Below are 10,637 nucleotides of genomic sequence, written 5' to 3' on the forward strand. Positions count from 1 at the left end.
TTTTTTTTTTTTTTTTTTTTTTTTTTTTTTTTTTGAGGGAGATCAGGAGGCTTCTAAAAGGGGTTATATGATGTCTCTACCTAGGTTACCAGTGGGATGAATCTGGGGAAGTGGGTCCCTCTCCATTTGTGTTTCTGCCAAATCCCAAAGCTCTCCTTTGCCAGCTGCTGGTATCATGCATAATAAGTCTTTCTAATTTGAGATATGCACAGCTCTCTGCAGACCCCAATTACTCAAAATAGTTCTTCTAGAAAACGTCCCTTTGCAATATAACCTCTCACATTTCTTTCATTCTTCTGTTCTCTGTTTACTTGCAAGAGCAATGACCTCTCTTCACACCTGGCTCAGGCAGTCTCCTGGGAAAGAAGCCACGGTATGGATGAGGCAGCTAGTGAACGGTCTCATCTGCCATGAGATGCTGACAGGCCCAAAGACCAAGCGGTGTTGTTTCAGGAGATACAGGCTGTCCTAGTAATGATTCCCTGCTCTTCCTTATCTCACCTACTCATCATGTACCTTTTCCTAAATGCAAGGGTAAAGTATTAGTAATTGAACTGTTTTATGCACATGCAAGTCTTCACTGTCTGTGCTCTATTTTCTGGCAGAACAGTAGGTACCCTATAATAAGATAGATATGTTCCTTGTAAATGTAAATCTGTGCTGCTTCCTGATCTCCCCATTCTTGTGAGTTCTTGCAAAGTACTTGTAGTTCCCAAAGGTGTCTCTAGTTTTCATCAGTGTCTGTTGAACCCCTGCAGCTTCTTCTGAGTGTAGTGGCAATTGTGGCTTCTCAGTTCTGAATATCAGTCTCATAAAAGAACCACTTGAATTTTGTGTTTAATAATATTTACTTATACAGATAGTAACAGCTAGTGTGGGGATGTGCTTTCTGCTTGGTGATTTTATATTGCCTAAAACAATAGCTCGTCAGATCATTGGGCTTTGTGGCTCTACTGTAATGGCACTAGTGGGTTTATGCACACTTTAAAGTGTTGAAGGACACTGATAGGCCTGAGGGCTAGGTCTGCACTGGGCTTTCCCCACTTGCCCATTTTCATTTTCTCCTGGTTGTTTGTACTTCGTGGTCATTCACAAAAAGTTCTTCTAAAACTTTCTTTTGGTAGGAGTCTGTAGAAAAACCCTGGCCATTTCAAAGAAAGGGAGATAATCTTAAATAGATCACAGCAGTTTTCAAAGTCCCTGCGTGGTGTGGCAAAGGCCAGCACACAGAGAACAAACACAATGTGTGTGCTAGCTCTGGGAGTTCTCAGTCCCCTGCAACTCTGACCAGGGACCTCTTTCAAGCAGGCCTTATGAAAACAATCTTATTTTTTTTTCTTCCAGTTCCTTACCTTTATCCATCTTGTCCTTTTTCTGTCTATCTCCAAGGAAATAATTTTTTTTTTGTCTCCAAAGAGCTTCTTTTTAATATAGAATTTCCAGCTCCCTGGAAATTCTGTTCTTTTTCACTTTGATTGACAACCTCATGTTTCCTTTCACACCCACCCCCATTACAGATTTTTTTTGGGCTGCAGCTTCCCCAATGCATTAAACAGACCTGCTGCTGCCTTCTCTGAGAAAGTGCTGAAAAAACTTTTCCAATTTCAGGCAGCTTTCCTTTTTATAGCATTTGCTAGCAGCATTGTGTATCCGGCTGAGCTCACACTTCCAACTGGAGACAACTAAGAGCCAGGATTGCAAGTACCAGACAGGGCTTTTCTAACCTTTAGCTGTATTGATACTTTATATAAACAAAAAGGGAGATGATAAGCGATATAATGCAACTTCATCATTATATTATTACAGAAACTCTCAGGGTATCGTGCTGTACTAGGAAAAGATGTTTTGAAATTCAAGTGTGCTTAGCTGCTATAAAACACTCCGGGGTCTCCGTTCTAATGTTGCTAGAGAGCATGCATGGACAGAAAAGATAGTATACAGGATCCTCTTCTTTATAAAGCACAAGTATTTATTTGGGTCTTTATTTCCTTGGCTTTCAATGAGCCCAGACGGGACATGCACCATGTAGGAGTGCCTGCTTCATCACAGTGGCCAGTATAAAGAGCAGCTAATCCCAGGGCAAAGGCAGATGTTGGGATGAGGCTGAAATGTAAAACACATATACACACACATACGTAAATGAGTAAATAGATACATAAAGACACTGCTACCTATTAACTAGGATGCTGTGATGAAAAATTGGGACTATTTTACAGAACATGAGGCAAGCATATCCCTAGCTGAGTTTCATGCAAATTATTTCTTGTGAAACGTTGGCATTCCCAGAGGATCTTGTGACCTGATTCTCAACACTGCTGAAGGCATTCAAATCCCACCGGGAGCCAGAGGGGTTCAGCACCTTTGAAATTCAAGGACGGCTTAATTCTGGTCAGGTGTGTAGTAGTTCCAGGATAACAGGGAGAGCAGGCCCCTGTTCCTGCACCCAGGCCAACAAAAATAATTTATTTTCCTGCTTTGTGAATTCTGCTAGCAAAGACATAGATTAGTGCATTACGGTTTCCCTGATGTGGAACCCTCCAGAACTGCCTGAAGAAAAGATGAGAAAAGATTTTGCATTTTTGTTCCCATTTAGACAGGACTCCATGCTGAGTCCCAGCACCACACGATGGGTGCTGTCTGTGTAACCTTATTTACTGTATCCTTAGACAATTTATGTTTTCTGTATTGGTATTAAGATAGAAATAGCGCAGAAACTTCAGGATAATACTCACTTGGGCTGGGATTTTCTAAGGGCATGAAGGTAAAGGCTCTTTACTCTGTCCATGTCTAGAATTTATATGGTTAGACCTTCAAGAGTCCTAGCCTTGCTTTTTTTTTTTTCTTTGAAAGATATTATTCTACTTACTTTAGTCACAGAAAGATACATTGTATATCAGCCTTCTCTTTAGAGAGGCTTTAATTACTAGAAGTAATAATTAAAAATCAGTTATAGGATAAATGTATAGCAGACTATCAGAAAATTTTATCAGAAAGTGATTTTTTTAAAAAAAATAATGATTATTCTGCTAAGAGGACAGACTTGAATCCAGTTTTAACTCCATGGCTGCTATGGATATTTTGTAATAACCTGTGAAGCAGGCTCGACAGCTGCCACTCCAGTCAGGCTCAGATCCTTACCTGGCAGTACTGCTGCCTCCTGTAATTACATTTAGCATTCCTTCGGCAAACAAGCCAGTGTCCTGTCTGGCTTTGACATTAAACATAAAGCTCCCAGTGTCATTATTGCTGCAGGTTTTTTGCAGTTATTGCTCAGAGCTTTTTCTCTGTCACTGTGTGGCAGCACTGCTCCACGTAATGGATGCTACTTATTTTCCCTTCAGCTTGAGAACCAGGTGAATGATCAAAGTCCTTTTGTCACTAGACCCATCCCTGTTCATCTTTATTTGATGGTTTTCTCTATCCTTCCCACACTCATTTTTCACCCTTCATTGTCCTCACTTCCTCAGAGGTTTTCAAGTGATTCATATTTCCCCGGCTTTAGCATTAGATTTTTCGTATGTGCTTTCCAATTATGAGATTCTTAAGATGTGAACAATGATCAGAATTATGAAATATATGGGAGGCTATAACAGGCTTGGATAAGAGGTGGTATTCATTCCTGCCCTCGGAGTATCTAACTTTAGGTTCCCATTTCAGCTACTTAATCCTGCAAGGCTTCCTCACACAATCAGTAGAGACAAGTGCTCCTCCGCAGGGCTGGTCAGAGTGTCTGAATTAGATGTCTGCTCCCAGTGCCTCTCCGGGCTGCCTGCTTCTCTCTACTGATTGCGTAGGAAACCAAGGAAAACCGGTCAGATGCCTCTCACAGATGGTGTGAACGTTCCCCTCACCCACACAAAAAGTACAAATGCTGATCTCAGCCCAGGGACCTCGCTGGAGGAATGGAGTACCAGAACCCTCAGCCTGATGACCCTCTGACTGTATCTCAGGATCCACTTCCAGATGCCAGTGTCTCTCTGCTGTGGTTATGGATAAAAACACTGCTGTGAAAGAAGAAGGAAGTTGTAGCTGCTGTCTGGGGCCAAGAGCAAAAATTTGCCTACAAGTTCTCCGTACTTGGGAACAGCCACTGTTGTTGAGTGGCTTTGCTCCAAGCCACGTCTGCAAATGACAATTCTCACCACAAAATTCCACCCTCTACCCACCTTGTCCCCGCCTCTGCTAGTAACTTATTTTCCATAGCAAAATGTGTTTTCTGGACTCTTCCCGTTCACCTGTTTCCTGCCCTTGGTCCAATTTTCAGCTCATTTAATTTTCTTTCATGCCTTTTCTTTTTGCCCTGTAACAACCACCAGAGGTGTCATATTAGAACTGGGGAAAAGACTAATTTATTTTTGATTAAATAGGATTTTTATCCAGTAAGAATACCAGAATCTTACAGGTGAGCATGAGATTTATAGGGAAATAGGAGAATGACAGAATCTTAATGGTTCCTTGGTACCATTAGAGTCAGAAGGTCCACAGGGATAACACAGATAAAATCCACCTTGAGTAGAAAAGTTTACACAGTGACATAAAAAATTAGTTCAGTTAGGAGCTGAGGCCAGGCATGAGGGACCAGACTGGGGCAAGAGGCAAAGGATGCTTTCAAGTGTCCTCGGGTGGAACATTTCTTGTGAGGGGCTTGATCCAGAATGCTGCTCACTAACGAGCTGTCAGTGACTTATGTATCTTAATGTCATACATTTTGCCTTACCTTGTCTTACACCTTATCTCTCCCATGCTTTGTCAAATGTGGCAGCCATGAGGCAGGACAGGGAGTCACCAGTGAAGCTGCCAACTGCTCGTGTGTAGTTTCTTTCCTCGTAGGGGAGGGAATGCCAGGTAGGAGTTTGGGCTCAGACCATAAGCCAGATGGCCCCAGTACTCTCACTGCGCTGTTTTATCTTATCAAGGCCACACATGTTAAAGTCACAATGTGTTGGCACTAAGGAAGGGGCGATGGTCTGATTCAGCACAGCTGTCTGATATTGTGAAGAAACATCCTGTAACTCTCTGTGTCAAAGTGCTTGTGGTTCCTGTTTCCAGGCAGAGGAAATATTAATATATGTATTCAGGGAATACTAACCCAGAAATTAAAAGGGCCATTTTTATAATAAGGATTTAGTTTTTAAAAGAAGAAAAAAAAAGGTTCAGGGAATTATGTCTGCCAGTCACTGAGATCTGTCAAGGAGGTTGGAAGGGAAGAGATGTTGAAAGTTGCAGGAAAATTATTGCTGAGAAGAACAAAAAGAAATGAATGCTTACTATGAGGAAAAGGCTGTAGCACAAGTTCAGTGATTATCTGTCTCGTGTGACCTACCAACCAATTAATTGGCATGCATGTGCCCATCAATACAGAAACACAGAATCATTCAGGTTGGAAAAGCCCCTCGGGATCATGGAGTCCAACCATCAGCCCGACTCTACAAAGTTCTCCCCTACACCACATCCCCCAACATCTCATCCAAACGACCCTTAAACACACCCAGGGATGGGGACTCCACCCCCTCCCTGGGCAGCCTGTTCCACTCTCTGACCACTCTTTCTGGGAAAAATTTTTTCCTAATGCCCAGCCTGACCCTCCCCTGTTGCAGTTTAAAGCCATTCCCTCTTGTTCTGTCACTAATCATCTGTGAGAAGAGACCAGCACCAACTACAATGTCCTTTCAGGTAGTTGTAGTGATGAGGTCTCCCCTCAGCTTTCTCCTCCTCACACTGAACACTCCCAGCTCCTTCAATGGCACCTCACAGGATTTATTCTCCAGGCCCTTCCCCAGCCTCGTTACCCTCCTCTGCCCTCGCTCCAGCCCGTCGAGATCTCTCTCGGATTGAGGTGCCCAAACCTGGACACAACCCTCCAGGTGTGGCCTCACCAGTGCAGAGCACAGGGGGACTGTCACCTCCCTGCTTTGGCATACGCATTGCTCGGAGCTGGACCCAGCCTCCCCTCTCACCCCACGAGGAGTTATGGAAGGAAGCGGAGACACTGTGTTGTACATGTACCAAGCAGAGACACGGTAAGAGAGGGGATTATGTATAAGGGGAACTTCGGGTTACTGTGACAGTGCACGACTGAATTAAAATTTGTAGAAAACAGTTTTTACTAGTTCTGTAGTTGGAGAAATAACTCGTGTTGCTACATCCGTAACACTTGCATCGCCCACCCTCTCACTCCCCCACCATACCTCCAGTCCTCCCAATCATCCTGTCCCTTAACTGAGCAAGACGTGCTGTGGTGTGCAGGGTGCAGGGTTTTGGCAGGTCAAACACAACAGATGACTGCCCAGTGAACTCTGCAGGTTTTCTCTTATAAGAGGTGATCATTTGGGTCTCTAATCTCTGTCTGGCCATTGGTGTTCTTAAGAGACGTGAATACTTAAGATCACTGAGATCCCCAACCTGCTGTCAAATGTAACAGGAAACAGAGTGTGATCGTATTTCCAAGGGAAACCAAGCTAAAATAACCTCCATGATAACATTAATCTCCTACATTTAAAATTACACTGTTGTTTTCAGGAAGACTAGCCTCCTACACGACAGCAATGCTATAGTAAACTTGATTTTCATCACTGTGTAACTGTTTTATTGAGAGCTGAGCTGATTAGTACTAGAAAGATTCTTAATATGGCAACAGACCTATTAATTATCAATGAACATTTTAATAAACTAATCACATCAGTGAATTTTTAGAGTTCCATTTATTTTAAACAGCCAACTGACTATCTTTGGTTTTATTTTCACTTTTTCATTCCACTTGTATGAGAAACTTGTGCTTGGGCTTCACATGATAGCAGGAGAGATGTGTGTACACCAATTTCCCCCTCTCTTCTCATCAGAGGCAAGGAAATCTAATGCTTCCCCAATTTACATCCTACTTAATCCCACTGATGCTAATTTACTTAAATCTGGGTACTTTATTTGTCCAGTTAGATCTGTACAGTATGCAAAATATGAGGGTTTGGCTGGGTCTCTTTAAAATAAAGTAGTTTAATGTATCACTTTAAAATACAGCCACCTGGATTTCTTCTGCAGCAGTATTTATGTGCTTAGTTCTGGAGGAGGCCAAAAAAGGCCGTTTCTAGCTAAGTAATTTATTTAAATTCCACCTTTTTTCTTGATTTCTTCTTGTTTCAGGAGTACCTTTTGTGCTTTGCACATTCGGCTCTAGGAACCTGGGCACCTCACTGATACTATTCTCAGTAGGAATCTTCAGGGAGGACGAACAGCATATATTTGGACATCTGAGGTAACTGAAATATGATTATATGAATTAATTGTGGCTTTGAAGTTTTTCAAGTTCTTCATGTTTTTCATGAACATACAGATTTGGTTGTTGACAGTGGCATGAAGTTTCATTTAAATTGCTGAGGTTGGAAGAGCGTCTTTGCAAGCTAGCTGAATCTCAGTCCTGTTTGAAGTGGGTGTCTGGATTCTTACGGACTTCATTGGAACCAGGTTTTCCACAGTGAGGTTGGTATACACAGTAATTCTCAAGCACTGACACTTGCGGCAACTCATGATGGTTGATGAAGACTTACCTTCAGCTTTGGGATATGCAGTGCTAACAATGTCTGTGCAGTCTCAGAGCCGCAACAGCACAAAACGGAATTCAGACAGCACCTTGGCTCCCTGGTGCTCCTAAAATTGCAGGGCAGCGTAATAAGTACATAATTGAAAAGCTTTTTGATAGTAGAAGACCAACTACTTTTCTTCAGCGCACATTAACATTAATCAGTTGTCTAGGTCTGGATCAATCTATAGAACTGAAATTACAGGGACGTTAGGAAGGCAAATAATATTTATTACACAAGTGCCTAAGGCTGAGAAAGTATGGAGCTCCCCCCAACATGACACTGTACTCCCTGCTCCAAAAAAGCTCAGAGCTGGATAAAAGCAGCTTAATGTTTCTGTAAAAGTGAGGGTTGCAATTTGATAGCAAGCGTGTGGGTTATGTAGTACTTTGGTGCTGTAAGACTAGCTATGAGAGTACAAATGCAGAGAAAAGAGAAAGAGGTAGAAATACTGAAAAGAGGATTGTTGGCGTAGCAGTAACAGGAGAGAAATGAAGCCGATGTAAAAGAGATTTTGAGCACAGGGACTGGAGCAAACAACCAGTGAACGTGGGTGAAAGTCAAACCAGAACTGCAGAATGGCTCTGGGGGTGGTTGTCACTCCTGCCTTGGCAGCTGCTCTCATGGCTTGCTTTTTCCCTGAGACCTGGTTCCCCCGGAAATGGGGACTGCTGTCATTTTAGATGTGAGCCAGAACATCTATAGTTCTTTTTTTTTTTTCTCTTTCTGAACTTCCTTTTTAAGCAGACTTGAGTGAAACACACAGCATACACAGAGGAATGTTTGCAGTAATGTGTTGAAAATATTGGCCCAGATCTTCAAGTTTAGGAATGAAAGCTAGGTATCCACAAGCTAAATTAGAGCAACTCTAATGCTAGTTTTAAATGAAATCTGGCTGCTCATAGCCTCATTGATCACGCGTGACATAAAAATAGAGATGTTTTGATGCCTGCCCCTTTGTTTCTTCACTACACAAGCTCTAGTCCACCTCGGGATTTGTCCTCTGCTGAGGGAGTTCTCCAGTAACACATTTAGCTGTCTATTTGTTTCTTCCATCTGCTCCTATCTGCTAGAGCAGGGATCAGAATTTGTCTTGAGGAATTCCCATTTTCTTTTTATAGCTTCACACTGATTCACCATGGGCAGGGGTTCAGGTACAAGGAATGTTGCAGGCTGTGAACTATATCCTGCTCAGCTGTACACCTACAGTTTCCACCCATTTGTAAAAAAAGACTGACAAGCATCCAAGAGAATAATTTGATCTTGTTCCTGTTATTAGACCTGCATGACTTGATATTGCTCAAGAAGTAGTTTTCTAGCTTTTGGAAGCCTGCTATTATCATTAGAAGACTCTGTTACTCTTTGTAGGAAGATGTAGGCTTTTGATGAAGAATAATTCTCCTCTCCATTTCCTCAAGCCTACTGTTTCTCTTCCAGTTATGTCCAAACATGGCAGCTGGGACAAAAAAGACCATCTCTTTTCTTTGTACAGACAGGTAATTTGTAGCTGCATTCTGTCCAAGATTCTGAATAAACCAAAAAGTGTGGGATTTTTTTTGACCTGTTTCTTTGATCCATACAATTTCTGTCCCCTGAAAGGAAATAAACCAATGCCCAATCCTGAAAAAAAAACCCAGTAAAGAACAATATATTATTTTAATGCATTTTTTAAAAAGGTATACTTACTTAGAAACTTTAGGCATAGCTGATCCAGCTGGGGGTAGAAGAATGCAGTGGATGAGCCCATCTCAGTGTCCCTTCCACTTATGTTTTCTATGGTAATATGATTGGGAAGAGGATAATTATCAGCAATATTCAGTGTGAACACAGGAGCAGATTTGGAGCGCTGCCTGATTACAAAGTATTTGTCTAACACTCATCGTCATTATATGAGAATGCTTTAATTAGCATTGAAAACATTTAGTTACATAGACCATCTATGGCAAAAATAGACTGTGCGCCTCATGTATTTTACGCTGTATTAAATGCTAAGTATTCAGACCTACATGGGCACACAATGTCATCACCTGAAAACACTAAAACCTATAAATCCTTGATTTTCATTTGCAACAAAAATACCAAAAATCATTGATTGTATCAACACTGATTTTGATGTTGAAATGACTCTAAGTATCAACCAGGCAGCAGATTTCAATGCAAGGTAAACATTTTCTTGTCAGTAAGGATCAATGATGACAAAATGTGTTTTATCTACTAAAAAATAGATAATCAGCTTATAATCATGGAGAGGACAAATTATCCTGATCTATTTCTATGAAGGCAGATCCTATTCTGGCATCTGAACAGCTGAGTAGGAGGTATGTATATATTTAAAGACAAGATACCACGCACAGAGAGCAAATTCCTGTTTGGTTCTTATACTGGTTTATATTCAGCTCTAAATGAAGTTCTGATTATATTTTCTGAACCGTTTACTTCTCTCCATTTAGTTCATCGAAGTTATTCAAATCTGGATTTTAAACCTGTGTTTCTACAAAGTTGACTGGAAGCAGATTCATTTACCTAATGTCAAGGTTAGACTCAGCACACAGATTAAGACACCTAAATTTAGGTGTCTGCACGTAGGTGTTTACATGTGAGCGAGGTGCCGTGGCTCCCAGCGCGGTCAGCGGAGGCACCTGCGGCTGGTTCGCTCCCTAGCGCTCAAGATTCACTGACTGCTGAGCAGATCACCGTTACCTGTAAAGGCAGCTTAGTCACCTGCCTCTCATCTTGAAGACACGTACTGTTAGGTGTCTCAAACCGCAACCTGGACCTGATAACAGGTGTTTATAAGATCAACACCTAAACCTGAGCAGGTACTTGTTGAGTAGTGTCCCGGTATAATCAATGAAGAGCTGGTCAGTGGAGCTTAGGGTGCCATTAATCCAATCAACTCTGTCTGTTTTATGAGCTGAGTCATGCCATAAACTCCTTTGACTAGTTCTCCAGCAACCAGAATGGGAGCCCAGACACCTAGTTTACATACAGGCACATACATTGTAGACACCTAAGGTTAAGTAAGATCAGTCCTACCCTAGGTGGCTACTAGATGATGAGATC

General features: G+C 41.9%; 1 long non-coding RNA gene across 1 annotated transcript; it reads left to right on the top strand.

Moving 5' to 3' along the window:
* Positions 1–324: 324 nt before the first annotated feature.
* LOC113475955 lies at positions 325–9,541 on the top strand. The gene is made up of 3 exons (XR_003397648.1): positions 325–534; positions 7,138–7,249; positions 7,328–9,541. It is a non-coding gene; the product is annotated as an uncharacterized LOC113475955 (long non-coding RNA).
* The last annotated feature ends 1,096 nt before the right edge of the window (positions 9,542–10,637 follow it).

Source organism: Athene cunicularia (genome assembly GCF_003259725.1).
Source record: "Athene cunicularia isolate RWA chromosome 1 unlocalized genomic scaffold, athCun1 chr1_part2, whole genome shotgun sequence".
NCBI lineage: Eukaryota > Metazoa > Chordata > Aves > Strigiformes > Strigidae > Athene > Athene cunicularia.